Source organism: Ambystoma mexicanum, chromosome 11 (genome assembly GCF_040938575.1).
Source record: "Ambystoma mexicanum isolate Mex_15411 chromosome 11, UKY_AmexF1_1, whole genome shotgun sequence".
NCBI lineage: Eukaryota > Metazoa > Chordata > Amphibia > Caudata > Ambystomatidae > Ambystoma > Ambystoma mexicanum.
Genome location: NC_090934.1, coordinates 261,015,457 through 261,031,786, shown reverse-complemented (window position 1 = coordinate 261,031,786; position 16,330 = coordinate 261,015,457).

Genomic DNA, 16,330 nt, shown 5'->3' with positions numbered 1-16,330 from the left:
CCCAACGAAGCACCCCGATGGGAGGTCGGCTGACGAAGTTCATCAGCGTGTGGGAGTCCATCTCCACTGACCGTTGGGTGCTGGACACCCTGGCCCGCGGACACTCGCTGGAATTTCAAAAGAAGTGTCCTTGCATTCCTCCCGTGGCCAGGAAGGAGAATCACGTCCCTCAACTGCTGTTGGAGGTAAGGGCGATGCTCAGGAAGGGTGCCATTGAGCTCGTCCCCAAGAGGCTCTGGGGCTCCGGAGTATACTCAAGATACTTCCTCGTCCGAAAGAAGACAGGCGGTTGGCACCCCATCCTGGACCTGCATCGGTTGAACAAGTACATCAAGGCACAGAAATTCAGTATGGTCACCCTCCAGCACGTGCTGGGACAGCTGGAGGAGGGTGACTTCCTATTGGCACTGGACCTGGAGGATGCTTACTTCCACATCCCCATTTTAAAAGGTCACAGAAAGTTCCTCAGATTCGTAGTCCAGGGGCCTCACTACCAATTCAGAGCCCTGCCGTTCGGATTAAAGTCGGCACCCAGGTTGTTCACCAAGTGCCTCGCACCTGTGGTAGAGCGGCTGCGCCTGCAAGGGATCCACGTCTATCCCTACCTGGGCGACTGGCTAATCCGTGCAAGGTCAAGAGAACTCGCCGTCGAACACACAGCGAGGACCGTCCGCCTGCTCACGGAGCTGGGATTCGCCATCAACTACCCCAAATCCCATCTGGTCCCGTCGCAGGTGGCACTGTTTCTTGGAGCGAAGCTCGATACAGTGAAGGGATTGGCATCTCCGTCGGAAGAAAGGACGAAGGCCATTTTGGGCAAGGTGCAGCGCCTGTTAGCAACGGATGTGGCCAGAGTGAGGTCCATCAAGTCCCTCCTCGGGATGATGTCCTCGTGCATCTACCTCGTGCCCCTTTGCAGACTTCGGATGCGTCCGCTACATGAGTTCATTGACGCCCGCTGGATTCAAGCGGCGGGCTGCTTCGAAGACAGGATCCCGCTCGAAGAGGAGTTCCGTCGGGCGATTCTATGGTGGGGTGCCCGTGCGCACCTCTCGGCAGGCATGGACTTTCAGGCCCCAGCGTATCAGGAGACGGTAACGACGGACGCCTCCCTGGAGGGATGGGGGGCCCACACCGGAGATCTCCACGCAAGAGGACTCTGGCTCCCGGAGGAGAAGTCTCTTCAGATCAACATCCTGGAGCTACGAGCCGTGTTCTGGGTGCTCAAATCGTTCCTTCTGTCCCTCAAGCACAAAGTGGTGAGGATCTTCACCGACAACACCACCACAATGTTCTACATCCGGAAGCAGGGAGGCACCAGATCCCCAGCCCTATCCAAGGAGGCCCAGGATCTGTGGCACTGGGCCGTCGCCCAGGGGATGTTTCTGGTTCCCTTCCACCTGGCAGGAATGAAAAACACCATTGCCGACTCACTCAGCAGGGAGCTGCGCTCGTGCCACGAGTGGGAACTATGCCAGGACCAGGTGGATCGGCTCTTTCAACGGTGGGGAAAACCACAGATCGACCTGTTCGCGACGGCGACGAACTCCAGGTGCCAGAGGTTCGCCAGCAGGTTCGCCCAGCCGAGGAGCATGGGCGATGCTTTCTCGTTCCCTTGGGACGGCCTGTTCCTGTTGTTAAGACGGATTTCTGAACTCTGTCCTGGTGGCGCAGAAGTTCAGAAGGCCTACCTAATTACTTGGAACAGGGTAACCTCTGGACGAGCCAGACCAATCAAGGTAGCGATCGCGGCGGTCAAGACTAGGTCTCAAAAGGGGTGAGGGTGACTGAAAGCCCGCAATGAGCACACAAAGCAAGATCACTTACAAACTACTCCAAACAGTTGTTATATTAAAAATATATACACATTTATTTCAAGGCCTTTAAAACAATGACCGTAGCGAGAAAATCACAATAGAACTATATTAAACCAACACATACCACATCAACACAATATATATACAAATACGACAGTCTCAAGCGTTATATGCACGAAATGGGTAGTCCACCTAAAAGGGAAGGAAGACAGGCAGTGGGAAATAATGCTTAGACCCAGTTCGCCTTCAGAGGCACCTAACTAGATGGAAGTCCGAGCCCTGCGAAGAGTGGAGCCTTGTGCTCAAAAGTACCTGCACGCGCTGGTGCCAACGGGCAAAAGGAGAAGCTCTTCGAGGGAAATCAGGCAGTTCAGTTTAGTGCACAAAAGAAGAAGAACACGTTCCGTGACTCAAGCGCAGCCTCCACAGCGGGCAGAAGCAGAGCGCGAGTACGGAAAAGGGTGCTGTTTGACACAGCGGGGAAAAGCGATGGGCTCCTGCAGGAGGGCGACCAGATCCTAGCTATGCTACTCACCGGTCCCCGATGCAAGCAGACCCAGGCTTCTCCGCGTCCTTTTCAGTAGCTGGCAGGTTCAGAAGAGCAGGGAACGCCTCGTCGTCGTGTTGAGTAAAAAGACGTCCCAATCGAAGAAACCTGCACAGTTTGTTACCACAGCAGGGCAACGGAGTGGCCTTGTGTATCTGAGCCAAATGTACACTACTCACTTCAGACTTGGGAACGCCAAGTGTACGAAGCGTGTGAGAGTGACAAGGACTCGAAATACTACACAACCTGGCGGCGGTTACAGAGCAAGACTCCTGTGTAAGCTGGTCAGTCAGCTGGATGGCCCAGAGACGCTTCCGAAGGCTTACTGGCAGGAGATGGTGAAGATGCCGAGAATAGCTGTTCCCGCTATTCCAAAGGTCGAAGAACCAGTACAGGCCTTCTGGTTCGATCAAAGGCGAAAAGGGTTTCACAAGGCGACAGCAGTGCAGAGGAGAAGTCCTTCAGCGGGTCACCAGCGATTCCTCGGTCCAGCCTCTTGGTTGCAGGATACTTGGCTCCTGTATTCCTTCGTTCGTGAGAACTCAGTAGATCGACATGGTAGTGGTGTTTCCAGCCCCCTCTTATCCACGGTTCCCTTCGCGCCAAAACGGAGGGGACCCAATGGGAGATCCGCTCATCAACACTCACACCATTCGTGGACCAATCACGGACCACGGAGGTCCCAGGCATTCACACCACCCTAGACTCTCTGGCACCCAGGATGTGTATTGGGACCAGACATCCCAGCCCACATCCTGGAGGCACACAAAAGACATGTAGAAGCCCGCGAAAGCATCCGTGTTTCGTGGGAAAGTACATGCCCAAATAAGGAAGGCCCCGGGTCGGCTCGACCTGGGGAAGGTGAAGGGAGCAAGACGGTCAGCGGACAGGACAAAGAAGCCTCGTGGTCTGGCCATTTTGGGAGCCAGGCCACCATTTTGGGTTAAGCGCGGAAAACGCGCTTAGAACACCAAAAGGAGCTCAAAACACAAGAAACGATCGCTGCCACCATTCCCGTCCCTGAATCACTTGCACCGATCAGATACAATCCTAAACGAGTATCTAGGGCCTGTAGAAGGCTAGAGACCCAAGAGAGCTGTAACTTAGCTTACAGTGCCCTCTTGTGTCATGTTGCACGAAAGCCGCAACATGATAAAAGAAACTACGGGAAACAGCGTTCCCCGGTACTGACTGTCTTAAGGGCATGTCAGTTTCCCTGTAAGAAAGGAGCGAAAGCCCAGAGGAGTGCGGCAGAAGGCTGCACTTCTCTGGCAAAGTCAAGAACAAGGTGAGAAACAACAGCAAAAAGTTTAGGGGTTGCCACATGGAAGGAAAATTACCTACAATTATGAAATCTTTCCTAACACCTGTACACGTTCCCTCTGTTGCCGTTGCTGCTCTGTCTCATCAACCAGCTCAAGAGGTCCAGGTGCAGGATGATCCTCGTCGCACTGGCGTGGCCGAGACAGATCTGGTTCCCGGACCTTCTGGCTTGTCAGAGTCCCCACCTATCAAGCTGGCGACGGACGCGATCTTCTCTCCAGAGAAGGAGGCACCATTCTCCATCACGACCCGGAGTCGCTGAACTTGCAGGCTTGGCTCCTGCAGCACTAGAGTTTGGAGGATACGATATCCCGGCTGGCTGCAGAGAGGTTCTTGCAAAAGCCAGGGCGTCCTCAACTCTCAAATGCTATGGACATAAGTGGAAGAGGTTCTCTGTCTGGTGCCGTGCACAGAAGATGAACCCTCTGCGGATTACGACCCCTCAAGTATTTCCGTACCTAATGTCGCTGGCCAAAGCTGGACTGGCTCACACCTCCATCAAAATACATCTGGCTGCCATTTCCCGATACACCAGAACTACAGGACGGGCGTCCTTGTGGTCTCATCGCCTGGTGATGGAATTTATGAAGGGACTATTCCGATCGTTCCCGCCACTGAAGGCCCCAGCCCTGGCGTGGGAGCTCAACGTGGTGCTGACTAGGCTCATGGTGGCCCCATTCGAGCCTATGCATTCGGCGCAGTTGAAGTTCCTGTCGTGGAAGACAGCATTTCTTGTGGCCATCACCTCCGCACGACGAGTGGGAGAGATCCAGGCCCTATCTTGCAAGCCTCCATACTTGACCTTTCACGACACGAGGGTGGTACTGAGGGCGCACCCCTCCTTTATGCCCAAGGTGCCGTTGTACTTCCACCTCAACGAGCCATTGGTGTTGCCAGTATTCTTCCCGTCGCCTTTGTCTTCGGCCGAGAGGACTTTGCACTCGCTGGATGTGGCTAGAGCGCTGAAGTTCTACGTGGACCGCACGAAGAGTTTTCGGAAGACGTCACAGCTATTTGTGAACTTTGGACCTGTGAATCAAGGGAAGGCTCTCTCGAAGGCTTCAATTTCCAGATGGCTCTCCGGCTGCATCATGCACTGTCACCGGTTGGCAAACTGACAGCTGCCCGGCCGTCCGAGAGCCCATTCGACCAGAGCGATCGCTGCTACCACAGCGTTCCTGTCTGGTGTGCCCCTGCTGGACATCTGCAGGGCTGCTACATGGAGGTCAAAGCACACCTTCATGAGATTCTACCGCGTCGACCGGGACTCCAGGGAGGAGTCCAGGGTCGGCCAAGCAGTGCTACGCAACCTGTTCGCTTAAGGTGAGCCTGGTGAGGAGGTAAGAGATGCTTAATGTTGAGTTGTATTGCTTAATGTTGAGCCTGTTGCCACCTCCTGTGGTTGTGCATGTGTATAGTGCTATGTATTCTTATATTCATGAGCATGTGAATCCATGCCAGACCCCATGCTGGAGAAGGAACAAGTTACTTACCTGTAACTGTTGTTCTCCAGCATGGGTCTGGCATGGATTCACATGCGAACCCTCCCTCTTTCCCCTCTGCGGCTCTTCACTTGGTCATACTGCCACTTTACTACCAAATCTGAGGATGGCTGCCAGGGGAGGGGCTTAGGTAGAGGGCAGTCATTGGCTGGGGGCAGTATGACCCAGAGATCAGTGATTGGTTACTACTAAGAAAGACAGATCACAAACGAAACTGATACTGATTTTTTTCTTTACCAAGGATTCCTGGCCTGACAACGGGGAATATTCATGAGCATGTGAATCCATGCCAGACCCATGCTGGAGAACAACAGTTACAGGTAAGTAACTTGTTCCTTGCTCACTCAGCAGGTCTGCACTGTTCTTGCTGGCCTCCTCCTCAGCCCGGTACCTAACTGATGTTTGTATATGTGTGTGTTATGAAGAGAGGATGTTTTTCTCCAGTTGGTCTCTTCCTCCTCCCAGTACAGTACCAAACTGGTGTTTTGTGGGGAATGTTTTAAGGGAAAAATAGGGAAGGGATTGATAATAGCCAATAAAGTCTTGGGGGACATTGGACTCCTGGTGAAAAGGGAATGGGGGAGGTACCATGTCTCACCTAAGGGTGCCTCATCCCCGCTCCCCCATCTCCTACACCCAGGTGAGCCTCCCTCGCATATCCTCCCCATGGTCAGGATGCGATAGTGACGGCCTTTCCCAGGCCACCTGGGGGGAGAATATAGGGGGAAGAAGTAAGGACACCCTCAGCGTTGTACTCTTCATTTTCTTTACGGTATTCACAACCACTGGTACGAGTATGATGAGTCCTTTTATATTCTTCACTTTTTTTAAGGTATTTACAACCACTGTTATGAGTATGATGAGTCCCTTTGTACTCTTTACTTTCTTGAAGGTATTTCCAACTACTGGGACGAGTATGATGAGTCCCTTTATATTCTTCACTTTCTTTAAGGTATTCACAACCACTGGCACAAGTATGACCTTCTGTGGCTCTATGGTCTCTCGCCAGCTTTGAACATCCCGGGTTCCACCAACAACATATACGTTGGTCCATCCTCTATTTCTAAGGGGTAGTACTGGTCCCTCCCCAGTGAACAACCATAGTCCCTTGTCTCTCGAGCGCTCTTCCTCATTCGCTCAATCTTCTTAATGACAGTATGGTTGCTGCCAACCACTGGGTAATCTTTATTTCTGGTATCCACTCCTTCTCAGTATGTTTGTCTGATGGTAAGTTGGTGTGACATTACAATAACAAACATTAACTTGTGGAGGATATTTCTCCTGAAGCCTTGATGGTTTCAATAGTTCTTGATAGAGTGGATCAGTCCTTGTCCCCAAAAGGGGAGTTTCTGTCTGGAAGGTCCCGCTTACCGTCACCCCTAGGCGGAATGTTGCATAGCGGGCTCACCTCCCTAGCCTCAGAGGGAAGGGCTCCCCTCTGGGGAGAAAGGACAAGATCCCGTGAATCGTCACAACAGCTAATGTTTTACACTAGGTGGAAACTCTTTTCCCGATGGCAATCATGTGCTACAGCAGAGCTTGAAGCATTAGCCATCAAGTGGGCCACTGTATATCTGAGGTATTATTTAAAAGGAAGAACATTCAGGTTGGTTACCGACCATTCACCATTGGCATTGATGAGCCTAAGAAAATACACTAATCCCAGAGTAATGAGATGTTTCCTAGATTTACAACCTTTTTGTTTCACAGTGGAACACTGAAAAGGAAAAGAATAAGGAAATGTGGACTTTCTGAGCCGGTTCCCTCTCAACGGAAATGGAGAAACCACGACCATAAAGGGGAGGTTATGTTACAAATCAACTGTATTTGTCCCTTCTCCACAAGAGAGAGCCACCCCCTTTGAGACTAGGGAGGTGAGCTTGCTCCGCAAGACCCTCCCCAGAGGTCTGGGTAAGTGGGTCCTCACTGGGACTGGAAGTAGGGGACAAGGACTGCCATTCCTGTGAGGAACTCCCTGGATCAGCAACACTATCAGACTATATGGGACTATATGGTACTGCCTATTGGGAAGAAGAATGAAATATCCATATATGTGGCTGCAGACAATGCTGAAGCAAAACTAACATAGAACTTTAAGAGTCATGCTGTCACGCTGATCACCTTCCGCCCCCTGCTCCTCACCTGAAGATCCTGGGACACTGGATGACTTCTTCCGTAGTACCTTGGGACGTTCCTTAGATGGTTTTTCCTTTGACTTCCTGTCATGCAAGTAAGGCCTGGCTCCCTCGGAGGCCACCTCGACAGGGAATGGGACCTGTCTTGAGGGGGGCCCCGAGGAGCCAAGCCCCAAAAAGACAGGGAAAAAGCCGATGGATGGCACAAAAAACCCTGCAGGCAGTTCCAGGAAGGATACTCGAGTCGAGTATAGTTGCAAGAGGCTGACCGGTAAAGTCTGGGGTGACTTTAACTTCTCAGGATCCCATAGGAAGCAAACTGGCAGGAATAATATACCATATGCGAGATGTCACAGAAGGATCCGTAAATGATTCAGAAGAGAGCGATGTAAGCAGAACGAAAAGAAAGAGAGGGAGAGACTAGAAGCTATGGATAGTCCCAAACCCGAAGGATAGACAGAACCCCGAAGCTAATAGAGGTGAACGCAAGGAGGCGCGAGAGTGGCGGAGGAGACCGCGAGTCGGAATGGCGAGGCGCCGAAGGTAAGTAAACAGAGTAGAATGAAGAGCGGCAGGCGCCGGAGAAAGAAGGAGGCAAGGCAAATCGTAGGCTGGGCAAGTGGTGTGAAGCGCAGGTAGAAAACGGAAGGAGGCTGGGGGGGAGGCTACTCGGAGGAGTAGCCGAGCGAGCGTATCGATGGAAATCACAGATACAACGCGCAGGTAAGTGGGCGGGGCTGGTTTAAATAGCGAAGGCGGCCATATTGGTTGAGGGCTAGGCCGTTACTGTCAGGTTCTTCATGGCAGTGCTTTCCAATCGTGCCATAGCTTCCAGGGGCGGATCATGACAGTATGGCCTCTCTCTCCCCGGAAACCCCCTGGTTTTCCTGGATACCTCCGATGAAACCTTTTTATGAGTCTGGGTGCGTGAAGATGGTATCTGGGTTCCCACGTCCTTTCGTCTTCGGAATATCCCTTCCAATGGACCAGATATTGGAGTCTCCCTCGGTGGTAACGTGAATCCACTAAGTAATCCACCTCGTATTCTTGGGATTCCTTTACCTTCGGAGTTTTAGTCTTCTGAGTCTTGCGGTGAAAAGGATCCTCCTTGTATTCCTTGAGTAATGAGGTGTGGAAGACTGGATGTACTCTTTGAAGACCCTTAGGTAAGCGTAGTTCATAAGCTACGGGGTTGATCTGTCTGATGATGGGATAAGGACCCAGGTATCGAGGTGCGAATTTGCCTGTGTGTATCCATCTAGGAAGATGTTTGGTAGATAACCAGACTCTCTGTCCTGGCTTCCATTCTGGGTTGGATCGGCGCCTTCTATCCGCCCATCTTTTCTGTGTGAGCTGACTGCCTTCCAGTGCTTCTCTAGCCATTTTATGAACCTCCTTGAGTTCCGACAACCTGTCGTCTATGGCAGGAGATTGGGTAGGTTGCATTCCGGTCCAGGGTAATTGTTGTGGATGATACCCGTAAGTGCAGTAGAATGGACTCATGAGAATGGACGTGTGGTAATTATTATTGTAGGCGAATTCGGCCTGAGAGAGAAAGGCTGACCATCTTTCTTGTTTGTGACTACAGAAACACCTTAAATATTGTTCCAAGCCAGCATTGAGTCTCTCGGTTTGTCCGTTAGTTTGGGGGTGAAAACCAGAGGAAAGTGCTCGGCTGATACCCAATTGGTGACATAGTAATGTCCAGAATTTGGAGGTGAATTGGGTTCCGCGGTCCGAAATAATGGTCCGAGGCAATCCATGGAGATGAATAACATCTCTGAGAAAGATCGAAGCCGTCTCTGGAGCTGACGGAAGACCTGAAAGAGCAGAAAAATGAGCCATCTTGCTGCAGGTGTCTACAGTGACCATAATTGCTGTCTTGTTTTCGGATTCCGGCAGGTCAACAATAAAATCCATTGAAATCAGTTCCCAGGGTCTAGTGGGTAGGATAGGCTGTTGCAACTGGCCCAAAGGTTTCCCTGTTTGGTACTTGTTGGCGGCGCATACGGGACAGGCGGTTACATATCTTTTTACATCCTTGGGTAGTTCTGCCCACCAGAATCTGCGGCTTATGAGTTCCTGTGTTTTCTTGATCCCTGGGTGTCCCGCTAGGGGGGTATCGTGGCACCACGAAAGTATCTGTTCTTGAAGCTCTTTGGAAGGGAGAAACAGTTTAGTACCATGGTAGAATAGACCGTCATTGGCCTGAGTGATGGATGCGGGTCTGGCCGGTAGACGACTGTATTGGGTTACCAGATCTTGTAGAAATGGCACGACCCTAGCCATAATCTTCAGATTTGGGAACAAGAGGTCATGCTCTTGTGGTAGGTTGTCTTCCTCTCCTTGGCATCTGGAGAGTGCGTCTGCCATCTTGTTTTCAGTACCCGGTACATATGAAATGGTGAACTCAAATTGGGAAAAGTAATAGGCCCATCTGGCATGTCGAGCATTGGTGCACTCCATCTGCTGCAATACCCGGAGGTTGCGATGATCTGTAAGTATTTGGAACGGGTAAGCTGCTCCCAAGAGTAGGTGCCTCCACTCTTGACAGGCTGATTTTATGGCAAGTAATTCTCTTTCCAGAACTGAGTAATTACGTTCGCTTTTCGTCAGAGTCCTTGAGTAGTACGCGACTGGGTGTTTGAGGCCATCATCCGTTCTTTGTAGAAGTACGGCTCCCAGTGCTCCTCCAGACGCGTCTGTTTCCAAGATAAAGGGTCTTGTTTGATCAGGTTGTACAAGTATGGGAGCCGAAGTAAATAACTCCTTAAGACGAAAAAACGACCTCTTCTGTTCTGGACCAAAAACGTACTTAACTCCTTTCTTGAGAAGACTGGTAATAGGTAACATCAGGTCGGAAAAATTAGGGATGAACTGGCGATAGAAATTGGCTAAACCCAAGAATATTTGAACCTCCTTTACACCTCTAGGTTCTTTCCATTCGATGATGGCTCTAATCTTCTCGGGTTCCATCTGGATTCCTTCCTTGGATAGGATATAACCTAGATAAGAAACAGATGTTACTTCGAACTGGCATTTCTCGGGTTTAACCAGAAGACAGTTAGACAGGAGTCGGTGTAACACCTGTCTCACATGGTCTTGGTGTTCTTGAAGGCTTTCTGAGTAGATAAGGATGTCATCCAAATAAATGACAACTGACACAAACAACATGTCAGAAAAGATCTTATCTATAAATCTTTGGAAAACAGCAGGGGCATTCACGAGACCAAAGGGCATGACACGGTATTCGTATAACCCGAATGGGGTTCGAAATGCGGTCTTCCATTCGTCGCCTGTCCTTATCCTGAGAAGATGGTAGGCTCCCCTGAGGTCTAGTTTCGTGAAATAAGAGGCCCCTCTGACCGCTTCCAGAATGTCTCTGATTAAAGGCATAGGATAGCGGTCACGCACAGTGATTTGGTTGAGACCCCTGTAATCAATACAAGGTCGTAATTCGGTGGTATCTTTTTTGGGGATGAAGAATAACGATGCTCCCCCGGACGATCGGGATTCCTGAATGAGTCCGTTCTGAAGATTATCGTCCAAGTAGATCCGTAAGGCTAGTTTTTCGGAAGGAGACAAAGTATACATTCTACCAAAGGGAACCACAGACCCTGGAAGGAGATCTAAGGCACAGTCTTCTGGTCGATTGGGAGGTAAGAGCTTGGGTACAGAGTCCTGAAACACCTCAGCATATTCCTGGTATCGTAGGGGAATGGCAGCTACTACCTTATGCTGGGGTGCTTGGTGCTCCTTGTTCTCTCCCTGGGTAGGGGGATTGATGGTACAGTGATCCTTACAATAAGTAGAGTCAAAACGCACAACATTGGTGGTCCAATTAATCTGAGGGTTGTGCCGTCTGAGCCATGGAATACCTATCACCAAAGGAAAATGTGCTGCTCGAATCAGGTCAAATATCATAGATTCATGGTGTTCTCCTAAGACCAAATGCAAGGGTAAAGTTTCGGAATCTATGGGGCCTGAGGACAAGGGCTCACCGTCTACCCCTTCTACAGGGATAGGTTTCTCCTTGCGTTTAATGGCGATTCGTTGTGCCTTAGCCCATTCGATATCCATAAAGTTTCCTGCGGCTCCGCAGTCCAACATGGCTAGAACTTCTATGGGGGTGGATTCTGTAGTCCATAGTTGAACTCGAAAGATCATTAGACTGTTGTCTTCTCTTAGTTCCGAGGGTCGGGTAAGGTTGCAAGGGCTGCTTCTTGTTCCCCCGAGACCTCCCTTGCAAAGGACCGAGGGTTGGAGTTTTCCTTTCTTCGTGGAGGTACTTCCGGGCAGTCCCTGAGTAAATGCTTCGAGGAGCCGCAGTATAAACAGAGGCCGGAGTCTCTCCTTCTCTTGCGTTCGGCAGCCGTCAAAGGACCTCGGGCTGTTCCTATCTGCATTGGTTCTTCTGATGTTGGCATGTCTCTGGGGGGATGTGGAGCAGGGCTAGGTGATGGTAGATTGAGCCGCGGTCTCCTCCTTTCCTGTCGGCGTTCAGATAGCCGGTATTCCAATTGTAGGGTCAGAGTCATGAGATCTTGGAACGACGGTGGGCGAGCTACCCTAGCCAACTCGTCCTTTAGTTCGTCCTGGAGACCTCTCCTAAATATCGTTTGCTTAGCCGAATCAGGCCAGTCTGTCTTCGCCGCTAGTCTCAGAAATCGGGATATGTAGGTCTGCACGTCTGTGTTCCCCTGTTTCACATCGAGTATTGCCTCTAGAGTGGTGTATAGGACCTCAGGACGATCGAATCTCCCCTTGAAGAGATCCACAAACTGGTCATAGTTGGACAGAGCGGGATCGTTTCTGGTCACCAAAGGGGTGGCCCAGGCCAAGGCATTCCCTGTTAGGTTGGTGATAAGGAAACCGACCCTAGCTCTCGCAGTTTCAAAGGCATAAGGTCGAAAGGCGAAGTGAATTTGGCAGGCGTCTAAGAATTCCTTTAGACCGCCGGGATAACCATCATACTTTCCAAATGTAAGAGGCATAGGCGGCAAATCCCCTTGGTCATCTCTACGGAAGACCACTTGTTGGCGTAAAGCGGCGTTCTCAGTCTTCAGGGCTTGAACTTCTAGGGTTAAACTCTGTAAGGCGGCAACCAACTCCTGGTACTGTTCCAGAGAAGCCATGGTTACGTTCAGGCGTTGTATTCTGTCACGCTGATCACCTTCCGCCCCCTGCTCCTCACCTGAAGATCCTGGGACACTGGATGACTTCTTCCGTAGTACCTTGGGACGTTCCTTAGATGGTTTTTCCTTTGACTTCCTGTCATGCAAGTAAGGCCTGGCTCCCTCGGAGGCCACCTCGACAAAACTCGATTGAGAATTTTAATTTGCCTCGAACGATCAGTCAAACTTATCGAGCAAAGCTTCACGTTCGCACACATCACAAGCCACAGGTCAGAAGTGATTTCATAGCCCACTCTTCTGCCCCATTCATTAAGCAATTCACTATTTTCTCTATAATTCGATACAATTCGATGATAAACCCTACTCGCCAGTGACTCAACACCAGTAGTGAAAAGTTCAACATTCGCATCCCCATCACACTGCACATCACCAATACATCTCTTCAATTTCCTGAAGTCTGAGATAGAAAAATGTTCAACAGTAAAAGTAGTATTTAACTCAGCAAAGTCAATCCATTTCCCATTTTTAAAAACATCACCAATCCAATGAATCCCACGAGAAAACACTCCGGCCAAAACAACACCTTGCCATTGTCTGTAATAGCTTTATTCAACCAGATAGATGCCTCAGGTGACTTCAAAGCAACCGAGCCACACATCTCATAGATATTCTTCCAGACATCTCTAAGAAACTCAGTCAAGGGACATGCCCTACCGTGTTTGCCAACAGTTGTGAATATTGCTCTAGGGGCGAGTGGGCCCATCACACTTGCCTCAGCCACCGCCCACTCACTAGGAGATTCCTCCAAAAAGGGAAGAAAAAATTGGCAAGAGAAGGCCAAATGATATGCCTTAAAATTCGGTACACCTAACCCTCCCTTCTCAACTGGAAGCTGGAGTTTCCAAAGCTTCAGTCTTGGTGGTTTCTCATCCCAAAGAAAGGACTGTAGAGTAGTATCAATCAGCTTCCAATAATATTGACCAATTTTCAGGGGAAGCATACTCAGAATATAATTAATTTTTGGCGTAGCATTTATCTTAAGCGCATTTACCTTACCCCACAGAGATAGATGCAAAACCGACCATCTTTGGACACTCAACTTAAGCTCCCTACAAACCATACCCATGTTTCTTCAACCATATCACTTACATCTGGTGTCAACCAAACTCCCAAGTACCTCAGTTTTTTCTCACACCATTGAAATCCAAACCCCACCACCAAAGACTTATCACAACGCGCAGTCACTGGCAGCACCTCCGATTTAGACCAGTTAATCTTATATCCAGCCACCTCATGGAACCAATTAAAGTTATTAAACTGGCAATGTGAAGAGCTAGTAGATCATCTATAAAATAACCCCAAAAAGGTAATAGAGAGGGGCTGGAGGCAACTACCCTGGGAGGAAGGGACACAGTCTCAAATACCAAGAGAGGAAGACTGGAGAAAGCATGACACAAAGCCATGTCTTAAGAAATATGGTATATTAGTTCCAACAGAGTATGAGAATAGAAAAGAAAGCACTAAAGAAAGATCTCAAGAGAGAGACATTATCCGAGCAGATTGAGTTGCACGTAAAATAACCAAGGGTGAATTGAGAGACTATAAAACGAGAGACAAGAGTAAAACGAGAGACAAGAGTGTGAGAATGATTTGTAAGGAGCCAGGAATGAGACGTGGAAACAGAGGACTCATAGTTTTGACTATAAACTTTTATTCAAATCAAAAGGGTTGGAGAAATGCCTTAATATCCCTATCCTAGGAGGTATTTCCCTACCTCAACCAAAAACAAAGGGGTCTGTCGGTTGTTAAGATGTCCAAAGTAAAATACATCCTGTGTCTGAAATCCTATTCTGGCCCTCGCACTGTAAAAATTAACTCTAAGGTGCAAAAGAAATTCTCCCTGGTTCTCAAGGTGCACAAATGTTCCTATTCAACAAAAAGGCATAACTTCAACCAAAAAAGTTCCAAGTGGTAAATGTTCACAGGTCCAGGGACTGGCTCCCTTACCCAGATTCCTGTTATCTATTTGCAAGTTTCATATAGCCCAAGAGGATGGCTTCTCCCCCTTGGCATATACACAGTTCTTGGGGGAATTGTTCCCTTCCCCAGATTCCCTTTTTGCAGTTAAGTTCAAAAGAATAGTTCAAGATCCCAGGACATGTGACTTCCTATGGATTCTCTTGTAATTTACAATGCTTCTCTTCGCCTGGTATACTCTCCTGCAGGACGTTCACGTCACAATTTTTTAAAACAATTCTCTTCACCTGGTGTACTCTCCTACCAGGACTTTCATAACATCACTTTATTATAGTTCTCTTTTACCCATGAACCAATACCAGCCTATTGTTGGCGAATTACACAGTGGGTGTGCATTATGGTGCCTGTCAAACCCAGTGCCCTTCAGTACAAATGGACTGGGCCTGATTGTGTGCTGGAAAAAGTCAGCGAAGTGAATAATCTCGTTGACATGAAAGAACCTTAACAGATGTGCAGGGTCTTTCACGTCAACCGGCTAAAACCCCATTATAGCCAGGATGACTTGGTCATGGCATTAGTGACTGATGGGGAGACTGAGGAGGAGACCAATCCCCTCCCAGACCTGCTACACACTGAAGTCACAGATGGATCAGTTGAAGGTGTCAACCTTTCAACGGAACTGTCACAACAGCAACTGACAGACTGTCACCAATTACTGGGACACTTTGCCGGGCTGTTTTTGCTGACTCTAAGTCGCGCAGATTGGTGCACCCATGATGTGGACACCGGAGACAAGACGGTGAAGAGTAGGATTCACTGGATGTCTGATAAGGTCAGGGACACCATCAAGGAGGACGTTTCCGAGATGCTGTCCCTAGGAGTGATAGAGATATCCCAAAGCCTCTGGGCTAGCCCAGTGGTACTGGCCCCTAAAAAGACCAGTGGTGGGAAGACAGAAGTTCACTTTTGTGTGGACTACAGGGTGCTCAATTCTGTCACGAAGACAGATGCTCGCCCCATTCCTTGGGCATATGAGCTCATTGACAAGCTTGGCGCTGCTAAGAGCATGAATACCTTTGACCTCACAGCAGGGTATTGGCAGGCCAGCTTGACAGATGGAGCGAGAGAGAGGTCAGCATTCTGAACCCCGGAAGAACATTATCAATTCACTGTGATGCCCTTTGGATTGAAGAATGCCCCTGCCACTTTTCAGCGGATGGTTAATCAGGATTTGTCTGGTCTGGAAAATTTCAGTGTCGCCTATTTAGACGACATTGCAGTGTTCAGCCACACCTGGGAGGATCACTTATCCCACCAAAAACAAGTGCTTCAGGTGCTGCAGAATGCAGGTCTGACTATCAAGGCCCCGAAATGCCGGATAGCACAGCGCACCATGACTTACCTAGGCCATCTGGTCAGTGGAGGTAAGAAACAACCGCTCAAAGCGAAGGTACAGGCTGTAAAGGATTGGGACATCCCCACCACACAGACGCAGGTGAGAGCCTTTCTAGGTCTCAACGGGTACTATCGGTCATTCATCAAGGAGTACGGGACCTTTGCCATGCCCCTGAATGATGTATTTTCCAATAAGATGCTGAAGAAGGTAACTTGGAACCCTGCCTGTCAAACCTCCTTTCAGGATTTAAAGGATGGATTGTGCAGGACCCCAGTTCTGAAAGTGCCAGACTATGGTCAGTAGTTCATTATCCAGACAGATGCCTGTGATTTTGGGATTGGAGCAGTGTTAGTGCAGCTGAACTCTCAAGGGGTAGAGCAACATGTCACCTAGATTAGCAGGCGATTGACAAAAAGGGGAAGGAACTGGGCTGTCACTGAAAAAGAGGCTTATGCGGTCATGTGGGCCATAAAGAAGCTGAAACCCTACATCTTTGTG